At 39.2% G+C, this 19,626-nt stretch overlaps 1 protein-coding gene across 2 annotated transcripts in view; it reads right to left on the bottom strand.

Moving 5' to 3' along the window:
* The window catches only part of l1cama (L1 cell adhesion molecule, paralog a), a 50,420-nt gene extending 32,852 nt beyond the window's left edge, over window positions 1–17,568 (bottom strand). For both annotated transcript variants that reach the window (XM_077572386.1, XM_077572392.1), the window contains exons 1-2: window positions 17,169–17,568; window positions 10,534–10,587 (exon numbers count right to left, since the gene is read on the bottom strand). The gene's annotated coding sequence lies outside the window, so the exon portion shown is untranslated. The remainder of the gene's footprint in view (window positions 1–10,533; window positions 10,588–17,168) is intronic.
* Between the last annotated feature and the right edge of the window lie 2,058 nt (window positions 17,569–19,626).

The following is a 19,626-nucleotide window of genomic DNA, read 5'->3' as shown; positions in this document are numbered from 1 at the left end:
TATAAAAATAAATATATAAGTAGAATTAAATGTCCATCAATAAATAAAAACGCTCCGCTCTCATATTTATTTATTTCATGCTGCAGACGCTGTCAGCATGAAAAGAGTCATGAAATGTGAGAGGGCGGTCCTAAGTGTGTCTTGGGTTGAACTATTCACCTATTGGTTGATCGACATGTCAGTCTACATCTTATCATCTACATATTTTTTTTATTTTAGCATTTTTGGTCCTCCATAAACCGTCATGTGGGGCCCGGCACACTAATAAAATAAACATTATAACTCATCTACTCCTCCCTAGCTGAGCTTTGGGCTAAAATTTGACTTTGACATCATCTTAACAAGTTTATCATATAAAGCCTATAATTAACAGACACACATATGCCTTGCATACATTATGGGTGGAACAAGTAGCAGTACATGAACAGAAATATCAGGTCGCTCATCCAACCATGGCACTCAAATGCCAACAATTTGTCCTATCTGGGAACATTTGTCTTTTGAGACTCAATGCCGCGCTTCAGGCAAATGAGCTGCTGGCAATGCAAGGTCACACATCATGCTAGTTTCCAACACATTTGCATGGACCGGCCCCAGTGGCCAAACAGTTCCAGGAACCGTTTTTATAGCTTCACACTAGGAGGCTGGTTGAGGACACAAGAAAGTCACGTGGAGATGAGGAAAGAACGCACCGGAACAAAAAAAAAAAGACATCTGTCATGCTTGTGGCGGAACACACGCAGCATAAACAACACCCTGTTTAGTTCATCAAAGAACGAAAAGACAAGCAAATGCAACAACAAGAGAGTTTGCGATCACACAAGCAAATACAGGTGGGACGTGCAGGTGATGTTGCTGCATTCGCTAAATGATGAACTAAGGCAGACTGGATTGTAGGCAATCCCATTAACTTAGTCCGAAGTTGCAAATGCAGCAATTCCCCTTAAGTGCACCTCACCTAATGAAACATAACATATTGCAGGGGAGAAGGCAGTAGCTGGGCCTTTTTGCTGATAAGCATCCAGAGAGTGGAAACAGAGTGCAGGCAACGTGGCTACAAAAACAACAAGGAAAGTAAACTGCATATCATTAACAAAGCAGAGTTGTTTTGGAAGGAGATTCTTTTCATTAGTTTTCATTTTAAACTTCACAAGAAATGTTGTTGGGCTCGTTTGGGGGAATTTAGGTTCCCTGTGCAAAGCACAAGGTCCACGAAAGCATGCTTGAATGACCCTCGTGTTCAACATCAGGGACAGTTAAATTGGGATGCTTCCCCATTTGGGACCCTGTGGTAAAAAAATAAAAAAAAAAAAGAAGAAAAAGGATACTTCCTGATCGCCACTTTAACGCAGTAATTTCAAACAGCTCTTCGCTGAAAAACTATTCACATATTATTTTTTAATATTTTTTTCCCCCCGGTAAACCCCTAAGATGCCACAAAGATGGCAAGAGTTATGCTTAAAAATTGTGATGTATGTAAAGCTGCATTATAATAATAAATGAAAACAACGAAATATCTAAAGTTGAAATTGAAAAAAAAAAACATTTACATTACCAAAATAAATAAAAAGAGTGATTTAAAAGGGAAAACTAACAAAAATTACATTGTACTTAATATCAAATAAAAGCTTTCAAGCTTCACTTTAAATATATTTATGTAGTTTTTGTTAAACTAATCCCAAACTATTATAACCCCGTTGTAAACACATTGCAGTTCCGTTACATTTTCTCTAAATCAGATCATCTGAAAGCCTTTTATTTTGAAGGGTAATGTTATAAGAGGATTTCCAATGATATTAAAGTGTTTTGGGATCATATCTTGTGGTCTCCATACAGTTGCCAATTAACTCATTCACTGCCATCGACAGCTATAGACGTCAAAATTCATTGTAACTATTTCTTATTAATTTAACATATTTTTCCATTTTTGTTAACAAGAGTATGAAAACCTAGATTTTTTTTTGTACATTTAGAACAGATATAAAATTTTTGATTAATCGTGAGTTAACTAGTGAAGTCATGCGATTAATTACAATTACACATTTTTATTGCCCGATGCCCCTAATTTTTAATGATCTTTTCTTTTTCTTTTTTATATATATTTTTAAATTTTTAATAATCTTTTTTTTTTTAATAAGGAAAAGATTATTAAAAATTAGGGGCGTCAGGCGATTAAAATTTTTAATCGTAATTAATCGCATGACTTTACTAGTTAACTCACGATTAATCACATATTTTATATCTGTTCTAATACAATTTTTTAAAATTCTAGGTTTTCATACTCTTGTTAACAAAAGTGGGGAAAAAAATGTTAAAACTAAGTTTAAATGAATTTTTGACGTCTATAGCCGTCAATGGCAGTGAATGAGTTAACATAGGCAACTATAAACATTTTTAACTGGTTGTTGAATACTTACTGAATTTTCTACAGTCATGTTGGACATTTAGTGTATGATTTCTGAGGGCTCCTTCAGTCAGCATTTTGTTCCACATTCATTTGCTGTGATACTTTTATCCAAATGCATTCCCTTCACTGTCAAGTTAAGATAATCTCTTTAAAAATATATATAATTCTTCCCCCCAAAAGAACGCTTACTGTTGCTTCAGATGCTCATCTGTTGCAACAGCATCAAATGAGCTCATACGGTGTAAATCTCAACATCTGTTGATGTCAACATTGAATCCTTTTAGAGCGAGGAGCGATGCTTTTTCCCACAGCAGCAGACTGCTGATTGTTTGGCTAATTGACTTTGCATGAAGAGTTCGTTTGAAGGGATTTGCCTGTCATTCAAATAAGCCACCGAGAGGTTTGTATTGAGGGACGGGCATGAGTGCCTGTTCATTCATATTACCTATTCGTGTTACCTCAAAGTTGGTTTGCTGACAAAGGTCGAATACACGATCAAAAATGGTTTTGACTGTAGAACGTGGCTATATGATTAGCATATTTACCTTTCCTTTTTTGTCTTAAATTCCTTTCAAATTTGAGAGCACATTAGTAGTCTATGTCTACATATTATGCCGCATATAAACATACAATGTAAATGTTATACAATTTTTAGTATTATTATTATGTTTTAGCATTCTCTATTTACAACTTGCAAGTTGCAAATTACAATGACAACTTGAAAAGACTACTTATAATATATGTACAGCGGTACCTCGGAGTTTGAACATAAATCGTTCCTGCGAAGTGTTCAAAGTCCAAATTGTTCAACCTCCAAAACATTTTTTCCCATAGGAAATAATGTAAATGCAATTAATCCGTTCCCAAGCTCTTAATTTTGGTTAAAGTTCCAATTGTACGAGTTCCGAGACGTTGAAACTCAGAGGTTCTACTGTATAGGAATAAGGATGTGTATATAGTAAAATCGTTGCAATTATTATTATTGTTGCATTATTGTACTGTATTGTAATAATTATATGGTGTTATAAGGAAAGGCTAGAAGTAAATCAGTTTTACTTGTTCTTAATCCTTTTTGAAAAAGTACAATCTAATTTTGTTAACAAAATTATTTTCATTAGTGTAATTTTGTCTCGTTGTTTTCCTGTCAAAATTAAGCATTCATTCATTCATTCTTGTTGGGTGTGCAATATTAGCCTTTATCATGACATCATTATATAGCAAATTATAATGTAAATGTAAATGTAAATGTAAATTATAATATGTAAATATAGACTATATTTATTACTTAGCACATACCAACATGCATAATCTTTATCTTCATTTTTCTTTTTTGGTTTAAAACTATTATGACACAAACGCTGGATGAAATTCTTTGGATACGTTTGTCTACTTTTGAGTTTAGGGTGTGAACTGATGAATGGGGGCTGCGTGCTGTCCACAGATGCATGCAGGCATGGTGTGGAAATCTGTCAAAGTGCCATGCAAGGTGTCAATACATGCGCTCCCGATCCCTCGTCTCACCCTGCTGTCACCATGACAACCTCTTGATTCCTACTGCTAAATATTTCTCTCCCCTCCCCCGTCCACATCTCTCTCTCTCTCTCTCTCTCACCCGCTCTCTCTCTCTCTCTCTCTCTCTCTCTCTCTCTCTCACCTTCATCTGCTTCATCTCCACCTCTGAGGCAGGTCTCCCCCGTTCTTGAAAGACGCTCTACTTCCTGTGAGTCTTTTCCTACAACGTGTTCCTTTTTATTTTCCGCTTTTGTTCTCCCTCGTGTCTCCCAATGAAACGAGCTGAAGTTTGTTGCTATTCTTGACTGAGTTTGCTTGTCTTGGTAATTTGGGAGCAATGTCTTTTTTTTTCTCCTTCTGTTAATCAAGAATTTTTATTTTTTTTAAATCACAAATTTGCTCTCGACTGATTGCCTTGCACTTTTAAAATTATTAATTGACTTATTTCTCCCCTCCAGCCGAACCGTTTTCCATGCTTAACGGTCCTTCCCGACAGAAGCTTATGGATCACATTCCTCCTTGCACTTTGTAATTAAACGTGGCCTTCCTGTCCAGTTCCATCTTGCAATCAAGAGAAGCTGTCCAGGGGAATCAGCAGCCTCGAACCCTTAAGTGGCTTACTAACTCCCGTCGCATCTGTTATCATTATCATCAGGAACCTATCTCTGTCTCTAATTGAATCCAATTATTACCAATCGAGTCCGCAGCTGAGATGGAAAGAGGAAGCGAGGCCGCGTTTCCCATGAAAGGCTGCGCCGTTATCTGAGGCGCGCAGACCCCCGTCTCGACTGCAGACCCGTGTCTGCAAATCCTTCGCTTAAGCCACCCCCCCCCCCCCCCCCAACCCCCGTAGCCATGGCAAAGAGATCAAGAACATGACATTTTCCGGAACGTGCGGCAATTTCTCGCCAATACCAAATAGAATGAGCAGACAACTGCTTCTGTGCGCATCATCTACGATCTTAACTGACATTTAGAATATATTTAGATTTTCAATACAGACTATTATTAATATGATAAAAGGCAAACGAGCAAAGCAAGAACATGTTGACTACAGATCTGCACGGGGGTTTTCCAACATCATTACATCACTTCCGAGATGTGGATGTCGAAAGCCGTGTACTCGCTGTCCCAAACTAGAGCGGAAAGGCCACAAGGGAGCCGATGTTGACCTTTTCCTGAGGCCACTTGAGGAGGTTTTCAGAGAATCACTTGCCAATAAGGCCTGGCAGGCCAAGACTACAGTATGCACACACCAGTTGGCCACAAGCTGTCTTGGCTTAGCTTTGTGCGTGTGTGTGTGTGTGTGTGTGCGTGTGTGTGTGTGTGTGTGTGTGTGTGTGTGTGTGTGTGTGTGTGTGTGTGTGTGTGTGTGTGCGTATCGCTATCCGTCTCATGAAAAAACAATCCATGTATATGTTTCACCAGCAAGAGGTGAAAATGTGATGATATGGATCCCATGTGTGAGTGTTTCTCATTTTTAAAACAGATTTAAAAATAATTAAAAGACGTTTTAAAGACATTGCAAGTGTATTTGAACACAAAATATTTAAAAGAAAATGAGCTCTTCCACATCATTAGAGTACGTGTATTTTTGATTCAAAATGATTTGACTGACAATGATTTTTGCTTCAATCTATAGATGTGCAAGGAATCGTAATGATCTGCTCCAGTCTGACTCGCTAATGCTAATTAGCACGCTACTCGCGGCACTTTTATCACTCAAAAGAACGGCTCCACGCTGAAAAAAAACAATCTTTTATTGAAATAACTTGATCGTGACTTTTTCCTTCTACTCTCTAATGCAGCGAAGACTTAACAGTGTATTAGACCGCGTGGAACCACACTGCCCCTCAGTGGCCAAACCGGGTACAACATGAACAGCGCTCCAAATTAAGGCACACACAAGGCAAGACAATATAAAATAATGTAAATAAAATCGATTGTGGGACATTGAAACATTGATTCTGAATCGTACTAAATAAGAATCGCGATTCTTTTGAGAATAATTTTTTTGCCACACCCCTAGTGTACATGCGTGGCGATTTTGGGTCTGTGTGTGTGTTTGGGCGAAATATATGGATGCCAGCAGCTCACGTGCTCACTAACTGTTTTACTGTTCTCTTGGTGTTTAATAAGACACACATGTGGCTCACCTTTCCCACATGCGAGGGCATTACAGGAAGTATGCGGTGCTGGAGAAGAAATGCACGAGTGCAAATGATGAACTGTGATAAAGCAGGGGAACGCTTTGATAGTATGTCAACAAATTCCATGTGAGAGTAAACAAACCTGTGTGGACAAAAGTATTGGGCTTTTCCAAACTTTTTTTTTTTTAATTCCTCATTTAGGACAATAAAATGTACTTTCAGAAATTGTAGTTTGTGGAAAACGATGGAAACGTATTTTTGAGTTGTAACTGTCCTCAGTTCACTGAATCTGCAAAACCTTTTCAGACGGGTGCTTGATTTTATTTGCTAACTTTGAAAAATTCGTTCCGCTTGCCAAGGCAGCCGATCATACATTCAAGACTTGAGCTCTGTCTTCTCTTTCGGGAGCTTTGGTTTGGTTTGGCCTGAGATTGAAGACGGACAGGATACATTGTGGCCGTCTCCGACTGTGCATGTCCCAAGACTTGAATCCCGATAACGTCAATCATTTCCGATGCCGTTTCCTATGTAGGCCACCAAGACAGCAGCCAAACAAAACATTGGGCTGCATGCCAACCAACACCTCAGTAATGTCTTTTATTACAAGTAAAAATGGGGACAGCACTATTGTGACAACTGTGGAGGCAGATGAGGCCCAAAGGCAGGTGACGCGTGACAGCCGATAGCTACAGCCCTGTCGCTTGCATATTTTGTGGCTTGTTGTCCCCCAATGGACAGAAGCATAAATAAAACACAAGACTGTCTGGACCGTCAGTTTTGATGGGGACGTGCATATGATTTAAATGCAATGATGCATTTCAGGACTGAAGTCATCTCGGGGCATCTCCTACAGAAATACAACTTGACGTTAGGTCCACTAATATTGACTTGCTGGTAGGTTTTTATGATTTTTGCCTTTTTACAACATCACTGAAATAAATTGATTTGATTCTTGGGACAGATGAAACCAAGGACAAGAAAAGTATGGAGAAGGAAAATAAGACTTGAATGGTAAATCCAAACTCACTCAATGATGTCCCTTGGGTATGGAGGACCAAAACGGCCAAAATTCAAAATAAATAAATGACCAAATAAATAAAATCACTGAAAGTGAAAATAAAAACGGATACAAAAAAAAAACATAATTCAAAAATTAAATCCCCAAAAATATTTAAATGGAAATATATATATATTTATTTATTTATTTTTGTATTTAATTATATATTTTTTAATATCCGTTTTTATTTTCACTTTGTTTTTTAAAAAATATATATTTTGGAGAGCTCAGTATTGTTCATTCGGTAATTTTACAGATTTGACATGTCATCATCATTGCTCTCTTTTTTTTTTTTGTATGTGTATGTGCGTGCGTGTGTTATTTTCACTTTTAGTCATTTATTTAGAATTTTGGCAGTTTTGATCCTCCATACTTGCACCAAAAATATGCACCAATATGAAATCATAACAGGGCGAAAAGCTTGTGCATGACATCTCAAAGTTTCCCATTCTTGTTGAAAGATAACTAGCATCTTTATTCCCCGTTGTTGTCAAAACCTTATCCCGACATTTAATGACATGCGCCACGCCCCAAACAAGTGTCAAGGCCTCGTGGAAGCCATCTTTTCAATGTGCACCTCTTTGTGTTACCCCCCCCCCCCCCCCCCCCACAAACCCTCCCTCCTTCTCCCCCAGCCAACATGACATGTGCGCCTGAATAAATCTCTTTCACCCTCTTGTTGATCCGGTGTTTCCTCTTGGGAACGCCACCTTTCATCTTTGACTCGTATTAACAAGGAGCCTCACCGCCGCCCCGGTCTGCTTATCTGCGCCCGCGGCGTCAATCAGTCTCCCCTTCCCGCCACAGATCAAATGATTAGCGAGCGTCACCTTACAGAGAGGCACAAGTGCGACTGGATCCAAAACACAGATTTTCAAGCTTGACTACTAAATATAGATGGTAATGATGCAGCTCGGGCTCGGCATGGGCTTCCATGTCGTGCCAATTAGCCTGGCTCGTTCCAAACAGCGCAGAAAAACAACATGCAGATTTGAACAAGAGGCTAGCATGGTGGAGAGAGAGCATTCAGCAATAAAAAATTTTTTTTAAAAAAGAGTGAACGAAGAGAGGGATGTACAGTGCTGGAGGTTACAAATCAGGTGTGTCCAAACTATAGTCAGGGGGCATTTTAGGCAATTTGGCAGAGGGTGAACGATACTTTGAAAAGTTGTTAATTGCTACTCAATAGTTGACGTACAACAAAGAGAATGATAAAAAACCACCACAGAGCTCTGCTTTAGCTTAATGCTAATAAGCAATAATATAATGACGACCCTCGAGGACCGAGTTTGGACACCACTGAATAATTATATATACACCGAATCTGCCAAATGACAGAACAGACTCCCTCCTTTCTGCATTTTCTCGTTCTTTTATAATCAACTGTAGAAAAAAGTAGTACTACTCCCATGGGCTCTCTGTGTTTGTTTCATATAAAATGGGGCAATGGTGCCATCTACTGGTGGTTATGCATCAATGAAGTTGTTACCAAGTTTGACATTAACAGTGGAGCATCATCAGATTACCCCCCCCATCTAGCCCTGTTGAAAAAAAGCAATTGAAATGTAAACATTAATGATTAATATATTACAGCAGCTAATTAAGTCAGTTATGAAACTTCTTTGCGTCCTGTCTCTATGTCTGCATTATACTGCCCCAAGGTGGCCAAGGTGTGCACACCAGAAGGAGCAGCACAATGTCCATTAATTTAAAGCAAAATTGGATTTCTATTTACTGCTTTTTATATAGCGCTTTAACTACACCATATAGTGCCCAAAATGCTTTACAATGCCTCACATTCACACACAATCACACACCAATGGCCGACAGCTGCCACGCGGGGCACTTCCAAGTCCATTGGGAGCAAATCGGGGTTCATCGTCTTGCTCAAAGGACACTTCGACATGGTCACCAGGGATGAGGATCAAACCCACAACCTCATGGATGGAAGACGACCACTCAACCACTGAGCCATGCCGCCACATATAATTAATATTCTTCGTATTGAAAACACATTGCAAAAATTTGTGTTTTTGGGGGGAGGCTGGAACAGATTCAAGACATTTCCATTCATTTGAATAGGGAAAGATTATTTGATATAGGCGCGGTCAAGGAACAAATTAAACTCGCCTTTTAAGGCATAACTGTACTAACGTTTTTTTTTTTTGCCGCACAGTAAAAAGAAGTAGCACCGAGCAATGAAATTCTTACTTTGCAGTACGCCTTCATGTATACCAAAGTTGAGGGGAAAAAGCAATTTGAAGAAAAATGGGAAATGGGGGATAGAGCAATTTAAAAACACAATGCAGATTTGTTTTTTGGGGGTTTTTTTTACAGCACATTGTATTCGAGCAGCTAGCAAAGCACAAGAAGAGGCAAGGAAGAACAAGAAATCCGTTTTCATCTCTCAACTCGCTTGTTTTCCAGTACAGATCGCTGGTTTTGCTTGTGAATGCGCATGTGTGATTCTGCTGCTGCTCAGTAGGGGCGGACGTTTTCTAGTGTAACAGAGGAAAATCCGGATAAATCCTTCACTTTTAGCTTTATCGCTGAGCTGCTTTTAAATAAATATTCTTCACATCTATCAATCAAAAGCGAGCATTATACTGTAGCTTCATTTAGCTTTTGTGTTGGATTTCATGAAGCGTGCGAGCTACATCAAATCAACAAATTCAACCTTTTACTTTTAATCTTCCCCTTAGGCAGTTCATCCTTCCTGCCATTTCTTTGCATCTTGACATTTTCTCTATATGCAGCCAAATCCTGCCGCTCCAAAATCTTTGTCTCCATGCCTGTAATGTGATAGCAGTGTGTAATGGGATGGCACGAGAGGTGAGATTAAATTAGGCCCGTGTATGGGGATTACAACCCACTCAAACCCTGATCTCCTCCCACTGTGTGTAATCCAAGCCTAATGAATGTATGAGGTCTGACGCAGCGCAACACGGAGAGCGTACTTGAGGACGCCACGTCAGCAAACGTGCGTCGCGCCTCATTCATCGAAATATCGCGCCGTTATCCAGAAGAGAACAAAATCAATGCGCTTTAATCATGTAAACACTGCAAATAAATAAGCGCGTCCATGAACTGCAATCCATTTTACAGTACACATGCAGCTATGGTGGTTTCCATTATTTGTTAGCATTAAGCTAAACAAGCGTTTGTCAATAGACAACGCGTAATTTTTTTTATTATTATTTTTTTTTATATATTTTTTATTATTATTATTTTTATTATTATTTTTTTATTATTTTTATTTTTTATTTTTATTTTTTTATGAAGAAGAATTGGCCACTGTCATCTGCCAAACTGCTGCTTGTGGTGAAGTGAGTTGAGTAGGAGGATACAGTATGTAAAAAAATATACTGAATATACACAAATATATAATGTCAACAAAAGTACTTTACCTCCAAGTGTTGTTGCGCTGCTGCGCCTCTCTGCAAAGTAGAATGTGGACCACACTTGGGGGGGGGGGAGAAGAAAAAAAACAGACGTTAGGCTACATCTTCGTAATGTCACAAAATTAAGTTGGAATCCTTATACGGGAATAAAATCTAAATCTAACAAGTAAATAACAAAATTCATCTACATATATATTTTCTATCCCTGAAAGGAAATGTAGTTTTCAATGTACTTTACACAATGTTGTGTTTTTTTTTTAAGATGTGTTTTTTGAAATTGTAAATTTATGATTTGCCTTGTAATGAGGCGTAATATTAATTTATTTGTATGTATTTATATGTAACTGCAAGTTGTTGACCACTCTTTTGTGTTTCTTACTTCTGATATGGAAAGTGAGTAATTTTGTGTATATATACATGTACTGTACACATATACACATACATAAAGTCAAAATGATTAATTTGAAAACGTTACATTGGGAATATTCCATTTGAACATTGTAATGACGCTTCCAGCCAAGCAACAGTGCTGACATCCATCCTACAAACCCGCCCTCCCCCCGCCCACCCCGCCTCTCCCAAGTCACATTAAAAATGCAGCTGAAATCTCAGCAACAAATCAATATGTCAGAAAAACAAACGCTACCGCAACCCATTAATGAACAGTTTGAGCAAAGTAATTAAAGTTGCAAGCGGGACTCCCTCATCGTTGTTTACAAAATATGCACCAATGGTAAGAGAATAAAATCAAGAAGTGGCAACCTACCAGGATAAAAGCAGTAATAACTGTTGACAAATGGCTTGTTAGCACTGGACAAAAATATTTATTTATTTTTTTTGCGTGTTACACTGGATGTTCTTCAATTACGTGAATGGACAAGTTTTGCCTATTTTTATTAGGAAATCTGTCCCCCCAAAATTTACATTTTTCTTGAGTGCATCAACCTGGCAACCCACCAGTATGTTATAATGTAGATTGTAGGGACTGCTTCTTAAGCAAGGATCATGAAGAGACATCAGAAAATTGTTAGATTTGGATTCGAAAATTATGTTTTGACTGAGACCCTAGATCAGGGGGTGCTCAAGTTCGGTCCTCGAAAGCCCCTATCCAGCCTGTTTTCCATGTTTCTCTCCACTAACACACCTGATTCATGATCAGGATCGTTATTAGGCTTCTGCAAAGCTTGCTGATTAGCTGATCATTAGATTCAGCTGTGCTGCAGGAGGGAAACATGGAAAACAGGCTGGATAGGGGCTCTCGAAGACCGAACTTGAGTACCCCTGCCCCAGGGACATAACACCATTTTTTTGGGAAACTTTTTGGTGTGCATGTTTTTGCCCTCTATGACCCTTTAAGGCTCTGTATGGTTTTTGATAGAAACAGGAGTAATGGCAAATTTTGTAACTCAAAGAGACAACAACTATCATGTGGTTTAGCCCTTAACCACAAAAGAGCCACCACAACGTGCAGAATCTCAAATCAACTTTCCCCATTGAAATGAATGGAAATGCCATTAATCTGTTCCAGCCTCTCTCTTTTTAATTTGTGGTTTTATATCAAAAGAAAAAGCACTCACTAATATTTGTATTTCGCTTCATAAAAACAAAAAGGTAATGACATATGAATAGAATTTAACCGTTTTTGCAACTTTTTTTTGCTTCAATTCACTGGACATTGTGCTGTTCTTTCTGGTGTGCACACCATGAGGGCACTACAATACAGACATACTGTTAAGATATACAGTACATGGAGCTGTTGATGTTTTATGGCCTTTGTTGAACAAACGTCCCCAATTGTTGCTTGAAACTAAAAGAGAACAATTTGCTGCTGCTACGTGGAAAAACGAAGATGGCTCACAGAAGGATCTTGGCCATCAACAGATGATTACGGAGGCTGTCAGGAAACACAGCAAACAGACGTTCAATTTAGAGGATAATTCGCCTCGTTGACGACGATTACAACGCTTTCTTTCATGGCGCTGCAGATGAAGACACGCCGCAGGGGATTTTTCTGCCACTGAGACAAAGAAACTTCTGTCACAGAGACAAAAATAAAACATGCCAGCAAAAAGGTCATGTATGGCGTTTCATGTCCATGCTTTTTTCATTACACGCGTTTTATTCTCATGTTTTTAATTTCAATTTCTATTTTCTAAAAAAAAAAAAAAAAAAAATTATCCTTCATTGAAATGTATTTTAAAGTTTTTTTGTAAGGGATTATTTGGTAATAGTGTTCATTTACATAATTATTAATTGTTGTAGTTTTTGTAATATTTTTTCTTATTATTCTTAGTCCAAACAGGCAAAGTCAAAGGATTTTATTCAGATTTATGAAGAACTGCAAAAAATGTTAGTCATTTGAAGATAAAGCCACAAAAGACAAAGAGTTCATCATTAGATGGTGGTTGAAATGAGGTCGAGTGCAAAGCTGATCTTTGTTGCTGACTAAAAAAAAATAAAGAATTCATCGAGGTCAAAAGGCTTTCCTCGGGTCGAATTCATTTCTTTACAATCATCTCTGATTATTGCCTTTTGCAGTGATTATTTTCTCGACTGGGCTCGAGAAATATTTGCAGAGAGGTTTGCAATTTGAACTGGCTATAAAGAAAATAGTCGCCCCCGTGGGCTTTACCACAATTTGTCCTCACTTCTGGAAGCGCTCATGAGATCATACGCTCTGACAAATTCAATTAATTTCCATACGTGACGCTTGGATTGAAATCCCTTCGTTCTTAACCCCCCAAAAAAAAACAATTAAAAGAAATGGATGTGTTTATTATATATATACTATAGACGTCAAAGATCCATTTTTACCAGGCTGGCAGTAAATGTGTTATAAGGAAAACAGAACTCTTTGTACTTTAACAAAATAGCAACAATAAATAGAATAAAAAGCATTAAACAGTTTGTGCATCGTAATTCATTACTGACGTGTGTCTTTGTCAGCTGGGGGCAGTATAATGCAAACATTTGTAGTTTCGGATATACATGGAGTAGGCTGTAATGTTAGTCGTTTTCGCAGAGGATAAAGAATGTATGTCTGTGAGTTGTGTTTTATTGCCTGTATACATGTGTTCCACTATCGTGTTCAAATAGTAGTTAAGGGTTAAAACAATGAGACACTGATGCTATTTGTTATCCTGTCAATGGCAATTTGCATTGTTTGTTAGCATTAAGCTAAAGCAAGGTTATGTGGTTGTTTGGAATTCCCGTGTCATTTATGTCGTTTCATGTTGAGCGTTTTTACCCCCCAAAATTTGCTCACAAGTCAAAGCAAACGACTACATTAGGTCACTCATATTTCAAGGCACCACTGTATTCCAATTTTCTGGGAGTGTACTGGTTTATGATTGGGGGTGAGGGAAAAAAAATGGTTCCTTTCTATCAGATACGCAACGGCTTTTATCACGCCGTCATCCTTGCACTCACTTTTCAATCAATCCTTTCCATCTTTAGCTCCGCTTCCCTCGCTGCGAATTCAATTCTCCTCATTTGCAGGCCTCCTTCCCGCCTGCTCAAAGCTCATATATAATCTTTGTGAGGCGGGAGGCCGGTCTGTCAATCCACCTGACCCGGCGCTCCCTAAATCACCGCAACGTATTCTGCTGCAAGCCCCCTGACAGGGACGTCGACACACAATCCCTCCCCCACCACCCCCCGACCCCAACTTGACACCCAGGAGGTCGACCCCCATCTCCAGCGTCGGAAGCAAACGGCAGCCGTCGAAGGGAGGGGTGCGAGTTGACAGCCTGCTGAAGGTGCGCGGTTAATGTGTGCGGCATCACAAAGACGGCAACGAGAGGGCGGGCCAATTGTATATCATCCAGGAAGGAGGCTGAAAGTGTCATTTTTGACACTTGAGTCTGTACATCTTAACCTTTGTGTTCGCTATTCTCTCCTTTGCAGTCCGCCCAGGGAGGATGTGTGAGAAAATTGTGGTCGCGTTGATGCTTGCCAGAGGCAAATCCACAGTGTAAACTGAAGCGGTGGCAAGCATATAGCGGAATAATTAAATGCTTTAGGCCCTCAAACTTTTACCAACCAACATTAAAATATCTCAGTAAAAGTTATATATATTTAGTTATATTTACCTTGAAAGTAAAAAAATAAAAAATAAAATATAAGAGATTATTTTGTTTACCACACTTGAGAATCACTGCTTTAGGAAAAAAATGAGCTTGAGAAACAAAACAAACAAAAAAAAAATAATTATTAGGTCTCAAGCCAATTAGTTACACATTCCAAAGTCACTTTCAATTTGCATAGTGTTGTGTTAGAGAACGGCAAAAATAAGTGGACAATTCCGAGCTTACGTCACAAATCAAAATGGCGGTCCTACTCGAGGAAACCAACTCTCCGCTCATTGAAAATCATTGAGCGTCGGGTATTGAAAAATTTTAACTATTATAACAATTTGCCTGCAGAGTCAAAAAAATGAACGTACAAACAACCACCTTATTACGTTATAAAAAATGAAAGCATCGACATCGCATGTGTACACATTTTAGTTCTTAGGTCACCTGAATATTGTACGTTGTGCTATGCATGATGTAAAAGTAAATGTTACGCACTACTGCTGACGATCATGTTAATGTGACATTTCTGACCACTCCCTCACGTGTTACGTTCATTCTCACAACCGAACGTGTTAACAAGTAGGGCCTACCATTTGTCCCTTAAAGGCCACCGTACGGGCTGAACCTAATATCGACTAGCCTGCATGTTTGATTAGACATATTTTGGATTAAAATGACAACAACAACACAAATCTAATTAGTGTTAATTTTGACAATACATTTTTATCAAGTTTTAGTCATAATTTAGTCATCTGTATTTTCGTTTTTTAGTCTACGAAAATAAAGAGCAATCTGCCCATGCAGCTCCTCCATTAAGTGGAGGAGAAAGTGTCCCGAGGCTAAAGCAGGTGAAAACAAACCGCTCCTTCCTCCTCCTACACACTTACTGAAACACCAAAGGCGTTTGAATGGACGCCAGCCTCTGCCTGACATTTGCACCCGAGCAACAATCATGCAAGAGAAGTTTGATTCGTCATCGAACAAACTCTTAGTTTGAGTTTGACACTAAACTTTCATCCGAGTGCTACTAAAAAAATATTTAGATTTAGACTCTTGATGAATAGATTATTATTCATATCTATTTTTGAACATGCTGAAAGATTTATTCATTTTTCTTTTCTTTTTTTAAATTTACTTTCTTCTTGCTTTCTATTATAATTAGTAATTACCTTCTGTGATGTTTATGTGCTCAATCAATCAATGTTGTGACCTCGCTCTATATCATGGCCTTTAGCTGAGACCCCCCCCCACCCCTGAAGTACTTTACATATTCAAGTTAACATCATTTGTACATGCTTTTCTCACTAACATGCATTTTTTTTGTTTATAAAAAAAACATTTTAATTAACACAAAACAATTGTATTCAATGCAATTAATGTGTGAAAAAGTGCTTCCTTGAGATACGAGCGAGCTAAATTTCTTCCTTCACCAAACTTGTCATTCTTATTTCAAATCACCTTTCCCTATTGAAAGTGAATGGAAATACCATTAATGTGTTCCAGTCTCCAAAAAAAGATATTTTTGATAAGGAAATGAGGACATGATAAAAAAAAAACATGCAGTGAAAACAATTAAATAGAATGTAAAGAATTATACTGCGTAAATAACTTTTTTTTTTTTTTTAATTAATTGTGACTGTGAGGCTCCTTCTGGTATGTGCAACTTGGCCACCTGGGGGCAGTACAATAGAGATAAACAGTATTTAAATACATGGAGATGTAGGAGGAGACGGTCACAATGCCTCAGTGAGCTGTAATAATATTAGATGAGTATATATATATATATATATATATATATATATATATATATATATATATATATATTAATTCTTTGGAACTTTCTAGGAGAAAATCTTTCAACTCCTCTGTAAAATAGAAAAAAAATATTGCTACTTAAGCAGTGGCATGCAGGAGAGGATGGCAGCAGGCATGCATATGTAATGTATCTCTATATGGCATAAGGCCAGGTAAGTGCCTGATTTTCATGCGCGCACACACATACACCTTAGGCGGATGTCAGCGCTGGCTGCCCCACCCTAATTTTCACATCCTGTCACATCTCTATCTTTCCTTGTGCCTGCATCTCTGTAGCCACCTCTGATTTTAACCTGACTTCTCCCCCCCCACCCTCGTCTCGTTCCCAGGAGAACATTATTAACCCGAAAGCTTCACCTGAATGAAAACTGTTGCAATTATGGCTCGTCCTTATCAACAAACCACTCAGAAATGTACAAATATGCAATTGCAAAATGGCAGCATGTTGAGACCCTGTTGCATGCAAACAACATGGAAAAGGAAATCTTGCATGGAGCCACAGGTCCCCAACAGAATTTGCACATCATCATCATCATCATCACTGCAACCTCAGTGGATGTGAGCTGTGTTAAAACTTGACAGATGTGTTGACATGACATTTGATTCATAATTGAAACATTCCTACAGAGACAATGCAACATAAAATATACACGACTCATATTTTGCCAAAAGGTGTGATGCAGCTTCAGTCAACTCATCAGACCACCTCTCTCTTTTTTTTTCTCTCCAACACACAAAATACGCTCTTACCTCCTTCACGGACACTTCTTTGCTCTCAGGCGTCCTCGAGTGGATCTGTTGCCGCCTGGTGTGGTGATTGTGTGCACCGTTGTGCTGTGCTGATGCTGCAGTGATGGAAAAAGGGAGAGAGAGGAAAAAAAAAAACACACCCTCCTCCGGCCGCGCTCGCTCCCTCCCCCTCATTGGCTGCCTCTCTGAGGTGACATCAGCCCTCGTCTGAGCCTCCGCTCCCCTCCTCGCTTTCAGCTCGCTTTCAGCTTGCCCTAGTCAGTGTGCGGAACCCTGATCATTGCTCTCTATCGCAAACACACGCACACGCGTCTGTCCTCTAGTCCCCTCCTCATCCTTGTATACAGTCAGGATTAGTATCCAGCTGCTCTTATTCCTGCTCTCGCATCCGTCAAAGAAGTAGCACATGCTGACAAATTAGCACACTCACTCTCCCCCTGGAGCTAATATATGAGCCCCCCCCCCCCCAAAAAAAAGGGGGGGGGGTGTTATTAATCCTCGCACTCTACTTCACAAGCTCTTTTATTTACGCGTCTTTTGGTTTATGATTATTATTAATTAAAGACACGTCTGGCAATGAACGTTACGCAACGGCACTGAATGAAAATGTGAGAGGAACAAAAACAAAAAGCGGATGATAAAGATCTCCTGATTTGACCCGGTTTCGCGCAACTGCAAAATGAATGGGCGACATTATGCACACCTGCACAGTGTGATGTAAATTCGATGTGGGATTTGATTCAGGAAAAGCGTGAAACAAGTGAAAACCCAATTACAGCGAGACAAAGACCAAGGTAAGGAATCAGCACAGCAATATACAGTAGACGCAGTCCACCGTGCGTGTGTGCGTGCACGCCATCAACCAGCATGCCCATCTGCTGCCAGCCGTGACCACACTTGTGCCAGGCAAAGCAGACAAAAGCTGCAGCGGGAGAGAGACGTTTTCATGGGAATAATGATTGATGGCGGGGGTCTTAAAAAGGTGAGAACATCAATCCCCCCCCCTGAGTTCAACGAATCTGGGTCAAAACCATGAAAGTTAAATAAAGTGAATTTAAAAGGGCTATCGTGTAAAATGTTAGAACACAGTGGCACACGTTTATCTCATCCTACATGACAAGTTGAGTTTGTCAACAGGAAGTGGAGAAAGTCATCAAGATTTCGCAGGGAGTCATTTCATCCGTTCTGGCCACACTCCAAAAACAAACCAGCATCCTGTACAGAATAGAAAAGGATAACATTTGCACCTAGTTACATGTTGAAAATGCACATTTGGAGTCCCAATACGACGAGGAGGCATTTCCCCCCCCCCCGCTCGACTGGAAAGCTTTTATCCACCTATTCTATTCCGTCGGCCTTGCCAAAGCTCTCTGCTCATTTCCTTCGTTCATTCCTCCCGCATGGAGTGAATGAGATGGAAGTGATATACGAAGAGGGAGAGCAAGCGAAGGCAGCGAATGAACAAGTCAGGAGGCGAAGGGGAATCAGACGGAGTCAGCAAAAGGCAGACGGAGACAATTCCATCAGTTTAAGAGCAGGAGGGGGCGGAGGCAATATAGTAAATGGCTGCAGTGTGGAAGGGGAAAGTCGGGAGAGATAAGAACGGAAATTGATAAGGGGTTGTTTGTGAAAAGGTGAAACACACCTACTGCGTACCGTATACGGTCAGCCTGGAAAATATTGATATCGCAATAGATGGAATCTATCGAGCCTCATGCTGGATGACATCCGACTGCTGCATTTACTGATGATGACTAATCAGTCGAGTTAAAATTTTGAACATGCTTGGGAGTAAAAAAAAAAAAAAAAGTAGTATAATAAAATTTTTTAAAAAAAAAGGGTAAAACATAAATGGTACGTCCATGTATCTTATTTATTTTGATGTCCAAATAGACCAGATACTCATTTAGGATTTGGATTATATGACCCATTTGAAAAACGTTAAGGATTTAGATTATAAAATAGTAAAGTAATTCAACGAATTACATGATTGTGGATTATACAATATGGTGTGGGGGGTGATGGTAGAGGAGTGAGCGACCTGATTTACAAACTTTTGAGAGACGACCTGTTGATTTTTTTTTTGTTTTAACCTGAGAGCAAAAATTTGAGATCCAAGCACTTAATGGTGACACTGAACTTAACTCGCAACAAACAGCTTGGCACGCACACACAGTGAACAAGGAAAAAAAGAGGCTTCAAGATGCTAACAGGCGTATATCCTTTATCCCCTGCAAAAATTATTCCTTTTGCTTACTGAGGAGTTGCGACCATCTCTATGTAAAACGTATACCAGCATGCCTGCATTATATTGCCCCCATGTGGCCAACACGCACACACCAGGAGCTGCACAATCACAATAAAGGATGCACAAACTGTTAATGTTTTTACATAACACTGACCAACAGATTTTGAGTTTTTAATCAGAGATGCAAGTCTATTTTAATTATTTGCACTT

The sequence above is a fragment of the Vanacampus margaritifer genome, chromosome 1 (genome assembly GCF_051991255.1).
Source record: "Vanacampus margaritifer isolate UIUO_Vmar chromosome 1, RoL_Vmar_1.0, whole genome shotgun sequence".
NCBI classification, from domain to species: domain Eukaryota; kingdom Metazoa; phylum Chordata; class Actinopteri; order Syngnathiformes; family Syngnathidae; genus Vanacampus; species Vanacampus margaritifer.
Note: the sequence above shows the minus strand (reverse complement) of the source record. Positions and strands in the feature narration are given on the sequence as shown.